Here is a 6,327-nt window from a genome sequence, read left to right as displayed (position 1 = left end):
CTTCTCTGGGGACAGAACTAGTATCGACTGAAAGGAGGCACATAGAAAGCTTCTGGCAGCTGAGAAATCTATATCTTGATCTGAATAAAAGTTACACGAGTGCATATACGTGTAAAAATGCATTGGTTGAGCTCTTAAATGTGTTGTACTTTCTCAGCTTCAGTGAATTATGTTTGAGCTAAATGGTTTCAAATGCAAACTTGGTACAAAGGAGGTAGAAGTCTGTGCTACTAGATTAACATCATAGTGCTATGTGTGGTAAGCTTGTCCTTGGAAACAAGTAACAGCGAACCCAGAGCTTCTGTAAGGATTTTTTATTTCCTATAAGTCTTGCAAAACTTCATCAACTTTTATGCATGGTATATTCAAATTTGTGTGGATATTACATATTACATTGGAAGCCATTTATATATGTGTATATTCCTGATATTCCTCTTTCTGGTGAGAGAAACAAATTTTCTGAAACCATGTCCCTAATCTCACGTCAGACTCAGTTAAAACCCATCTACTGTATGATCTATCTGTATGAATGTTTGTAAATAAGTCTATAACAAATACACATGGAATGTAGTCATACATTTATTAGTGCCTTATAAAATTGAAATACAATTGACTACAACATAACTGTTTGAGATGTTATTTTAACACCTATCTTTTAAGAAGAATTAGATAGAATTGGTTTTAGTGCAAAGCATTTTTTTCCCCACTTTCACGGATCTTCTTAGAATCACAGTCTTTATACATCCTTCTCGGTCAGATCAACAACCTCCTAAAGAAGGATTTAAAAAGAAAAGAAATTTAGCGACCCCCTACCGAAGGTGTTCATGAAACCTTACTGGTTATTTTCTAAAGAGGCAGCTTCATAAACTTCACTCAATTTCAGTTGAATTATTTATGAACAGTTTAGGTTTTATTTGCTGCACCCACTCCAATAATGAGAACTCTGAATGTAGGTAGGTTTACCATCCAGGAGGAGAAAGCCCTGTCTGCCTGATGCTTCAGTTCACTAATGACAATCTACTGTGGGATACAGAGCAAACCTGTGTTTGAGACCACAAAGCAGAAACAAAGGACCCGGCAACCAGCTCTGCGTCACTTGAGTGAACCACCTAAACTGCATTTTAATGAAATAATATTTATCCAAAACTGTAATTGTATTAATGACAGCCAAGTGCCAATAAAACACGTTCAAATAAAACGTGAGCACTTTCCCCCCTTAAACTCTCTTTTCTAGGTATGAAAAGATTTATTTCCCAAAGACACGCTTTAACAACTCAGAAGGTATTACATTTGGAGAGGGATTTAAGGGCAAACTTCCTCTACCAGCAGGTAAGGTCTACAAACACATCACTCACTAGTGTCAATTTGTGACAGTTCAAATTGCCAAAGGTATTTGGTAAACTTTAATCTCTGTCAAAACTGTAAAGGTTACTGAGCAGTTTCAAAACAAGCAACTTCAGTTATAACAGCATTAAAAGAGAGAGAGACAGAGAGACAGAGGGACAGAGACAGAGATAGAGACAGAGACACAGAGAGAGTGTGAGGGAGGGGATTCGTGGGCAGGTGTGTCTGTACTTGACGCTGGATCCCTCAGATATATCAATATTAAGATCTGCTAACACTGGTAACAGCAGCAGTAGCAACACCCAAATATACAGGCTAAACATTGATTTGCCCTCTGCAATAGATTTTCAGACATTCTAGTTTTCTGATATGTACTTTGATGTTCCTAAAAATGTAGGGGAGTTCATTAATGGAATTAGGGAAATTGGGTTATCCTCCTGTAGTTCTGTTTCATTATAAAATAATTTAGGATAAATTCAAAACAATACTTGAGGATCCTTTTAAATGTTAAGTCTAATGGGAGGCAGCCTCATGGTGTGAGGGAGACTTTAGAGAAAGAGTAAGGGAGTCCCATGGCCCCAGCTCCACTAAAATTATTCTTAGCCTTTGTTTTATTGTTTTTGTTTTGTTCTCCAAAAAAAAAAAAAAAAAAAAAAAAAAAAAAAAAAAAAAAAAAAAAAAAAAAAAACAAAGGAAAGAAATAGTCACACTGTCTTTTTTTAGATGCGTAGACCCTGACAAAATTCGTGGTGGTTGTTAGGGAAGGTACAAGTGGTAGTAACTTAGAAGAAAGAGTGATTTATCTCATTAAAATGCTTATTTGGTTATTCCTCCTCTTGGCTTAAAGTGGACTCACCTTGCAGAGCAGTGGTCCCTTAGCCAGATGCCACTCTTTGCTGACACTGTGATCTAAGTACACCGTGCCACCACCTTTTACAAGATGGCTGCTTGCATGCTAGCCACTCTAGCTGCATCCCCAGAAAAAGAAACTGGATGAGAATGCAAATCCTATTGCTTTCGAGGGTATCTCTTGAAAAATTCAAAGCAGCAGTTATTGATCTAAATGATTATCTTATTGTTCTAATTTGATTTTTCAGCATGACAGGAGGACTCTAGCCTTTCTGCTGAGCCATGAGACAGCTAACACTGGAGCTTTCTTTCTCTTCTTAGACAGGAAGACTTTGTATTTGGAGTAGAAAGACTGTGTTTTCACCTTAGAAAACAAGCAGCCATCATCTAGCTACTTAGAAAACAAAACTACGAGGTGATTCAATTAAATAACTAAAATGAAAACCCCGTAGTGTATCTGCCATTAGATTTGCACTTTTTAACTGGATGTTTTACTGACATTCTTAAATATAAATGAAGGAGTATTTGTATATATACCAAACAGCATCCACAAATTTATATTTTCTTTATAAAATGGAATAAAATGATGACAATTTTATTTTAAGGAAGGAGAGGGAGGGGATAGGGCTGATTAATGTTTTAAGAGAGAAGTTAACTACAATACAAATAATTTCATCCCGTTCCTGAAACCGGAACTAACTCTCTCCACCGGGAGTCCTGATGTCAGATTTGAGAACCACTGATTTGAACATTCTGTTTCTGGAAATGATTTCTTTTTAGTAATTACTAACAGTTTATGAAAAGATCTGCAATTTTATTTTTCCAAGTGTTCAAGTAATCTTAACTCATCAAAATGCTAAAATCTTTTCTATCACAGTAGTCTGAGCGTTACTCATGTAAACGGCCTGCCTGTTCCCTAACAGCTGGAAACTCTCAGCGCCCGCCCGGCAGCCCCAGCCCTACTCCAAGTCTTGGCTCTCATTCAGCCACTAAGAGGAAACCATTGCTCTTTGTCTAACTAAACCTCTCTCTGACAAGACAGCCCGGCTTTACAAGTCTTGTGCTTAGCCAGATAGATGCCAGGTTTTCTCAGATGAGTCCCATGAGGAAGGTGGTCACGGCATCCTAAAGACTAGACTACGTGGGACTTTACAAAAAAAGCCCATTGGTGATCCAGCAATTTCTTGACATTTTTTTGGACATCCGTTTGCTCATTTACCAAATATCTCCTGAAAACGAAACTAAAGTGAGATGTACTATTAGGCCCAAGCGACACAATCATCAAAGGGGAGGCTGCCTGCCCTCCAGGAAACGAGGTTGCTTATTAAAGCGGACTCTACGAAGAGTAAGGATTGGCCTCGCAGGAATTCCTAGCCATTGTTCTTAAGTTTGAACGCTCTAGTCTCATGTAGTTCATTCCTCTCTGATTTGCAGAGATCTACCTTCCAATTTACAGATCATTTGAATAAAATTGCATTCGGATAAGTATCCCAGCCCTCCACAGTCATGCTAGGGCTGGCTAGTCACCTTCATTCAGTATCAAGGACGAGTTGTTTTCTACTTCAAGCTTAAAAACCAAGCAACAACAAAACCAAATCCAGGTCGTCGCTTTCATTTCAATGTATTCGCTGTGTTTTGCAAGTAAGTTCCAATCGGAAAATGGCCTTCTTAAAACACAGAATGTATCAATACTTGCTAAGAAAAAAATCCTAACATGTCATACACTCACCTAGTTTTGTATACTTAACATGGAGTATAAGAAGTCACAAATTCTTGACACATATCAAACAAAAAGAACCCTCTTTAAAAAGACACTGGGGCTGAATGGAAGGACTGTCTCAGAGCGTGATCGCATAGTGATGCCTTCTAGAATCCTATTCATAGTTCGCCACTTAAGCTCCCACCTTAAGGACAAGGCCATCTGGTGTAGCAGGTGTGTGCACCACCCTTCTTCCAAGTAAAAACTGATATCCATGACTTTTAATATTCTGAATTATATTTACTTTAGAGCAAGTCATGAAATGGTTAATCTTTATTGTTTGGGATGCTGTGATCAGCCGGTGAATCTAGATGATAGTCTAAGAACTGTACAATACCAGAAAGAATAGAGTAAGTAATTGCAGTTTTAGTCATACGTAAGGCCCGTGAACCTTTGGAATGAGTAATGAAAATAAGATTTTCGCATAGACGCTGGTTGTCTATACCTGTAATCCTTGCCCTTGGGGCTAGCCTTAATCCTGGGACTGTCTGGATTACTTAGTAGAACTGCTTAGTAAGAATAAGAAGAGCTGATTTTAGGTTATTTAAAGTTATCCAGTATTGACCTGTCATTCAATAAAATTTTGTAACAAACCACAGTAGAAGTTTTCTACAAATTACTGGAGCTTCTAAAGTGAATTGAGTCTTTTAGGGTCAAGCAGTCTGGGGTCTAGTGAGGAATCTGCCATATGTAAATGCTTGTTCCACAGCAGCACAGAGCTCTGGGTGGTGGAGTTTTCTCTTTACAACATTTCACATACTGTTTTTTAATATGATTTTTCTCAAAAGCTTCTCAGGATACTGAATAAACATCTAATAAATCAGAAGCATGAATAGATGCAAGATCTTTAATAAAATAATTTAAGAAATGTATGAGAAGGCATTAATCATACAGAATTTTTAGCTTTGGATTTTATGAATTAATTTCCTTCACTTTTGGAACAATACCTCCATATTAATTTAGTATTTCTTCTTGAAGTTATAGGGCTGGTAAAAGGTACTCATAATAGCCCAGAATGTGTTACTTAATATGAGGTAACATAAACATGTGCTTGTGTAATATCATATCAGTTGTTAAAGATAGGAAATGATCTCTAAATGACATGCATCTAATATTAAAAGATATGTGTGTGTGTGTGTGTGTGTAGGCTATAGGAGATTCTGTTAATTCTGTTGAAGTTAGTGCTTTTAAGTATTTCCCACTGAATGTACACATTAGAAGAGGACCCTAGTAATGTATAGGAAAACAGGAAGCAAGGAGGGGCTAGGAGAATGTAAACCTGGACATGAAGAGGCAGCAGGAGCAGCTTCAGTGTCTGATGTCAGAACTCTTCAGCCAGAAGTCAAGATTAATGTTATTACAAGAATGACAGATTATTATTTAACTGGATGTGGTAATGCACAACTATAATGTCAGCATTCAGGAAGTAGACGCAGTAAGATCTGCAGTTTGAGATGAGCATCATCTATATCTTAAATCTAAGGACAAGCTACAGGACAGTATTTCAGAAATTAAATAAAAAAGGAGAGTAGTATTATTTCCAATTTTGGTGAATGAGTTCTGAAGTTTTGTTATTGAGAATGTCTTATCAATTGATTAGTGGAATGATTAAAGCATTTATTGAAAACATATTGCATCATGGAAATGAATTTTTAATTTTAAGATAGAGTATTTCCTTATGTTTAACAGGGGAAAATAAGAAATCAGTCTATAAATTATAAATGCACAGCCTTTATTTATAAGTAAAATAATACATTTCCTAAAGCCAAACTTCAGTTTTTAAATGAGTGCACAATTAAATAGTCGAATTAATTTCTTTCTTTCTGACCCTGCTTCAAATCATTGACTATGAAATAGTTTGATATGTGATAAGTAGGTAAGAGGAGACAATTACAGGGACATTTTAATTAAATATATTTTCTTTTATCCCATCATTTACATATAATTCTCATCCATTTTATAAATCAATGTCTTATTTATACAAGTCTACTTTTTTGTAGAATAGGTATACATCTTGTATACATTTAATCCCTCCCCTTCTATCAGCTTTCTGAATTTATTATCTGTATCTTATTTATCTGTATAACTCCTCAAACTAAAGTGAAATTACTTCTAAGACTGATATTATAAAAATAAAATCAGCACAATTATTCCCCCAGTTTTCATACTTTCGTGGACTTAATAACATTTATTTCTTTCCTAAGAAACATTGTTCACTGTCTAACAGGAGACCTGTGGAAGCCTAACACTCAAAGCTCACTCCACTAACGGAACCTGAGGCACGGTTCCTGGTCCACCTGTTTGCCTATAGTAAGAGAAACTAATATGACACAAATGGAGAAAATAATTCATTTACAATACTGACCAAAACTGAA

The 6,327-nt window shown here is 36.3% G+C and overlaps 1 long non-coding RNA gene across 1 annotated transcript; it reads right to left on the bottom strand.

Moving 5' to 3' along the window:
• Positions 1-561: 561 nt before the first annotated feature.
• LOC116089335 lies at positions 562-4,032 on the bottom strand. The gene is made up of 2 exons (XR_004118287.1): positions 3,923-4,032; positions 562-769 (listed from the first exon to the last, which is right to left on the bottom strand). It is a non-coding gene; the product is annotated as an uncharacterized LOC116089335 (long non-coding RNA).
• Between the last annotated feature and the right edge of the window lie 2,295 nt (positions 4,033-6,327).

The sequence above is a fragment of the Mastomys coucha genome, unplaced genomic scaffold (assembly GCF_008632895.1).
Source record: "Mastomys coucha isolate ucsf_1 unplaced genomic scaffold, UCSF_Mcou_1 pScaffold14, whole genome shotgun sequence".
Lineage (NCBI taxonomy): Eukaryota > Metazoa > Chordata > Mammalia > Rodentia > Muridae > Mastomys > Mastomys coucha.
The sequence above is the reverse complement of the archived record's forward strand: the minus strand, read 5'-3'. Positions and strand labels throughout refer to the sequence as shown.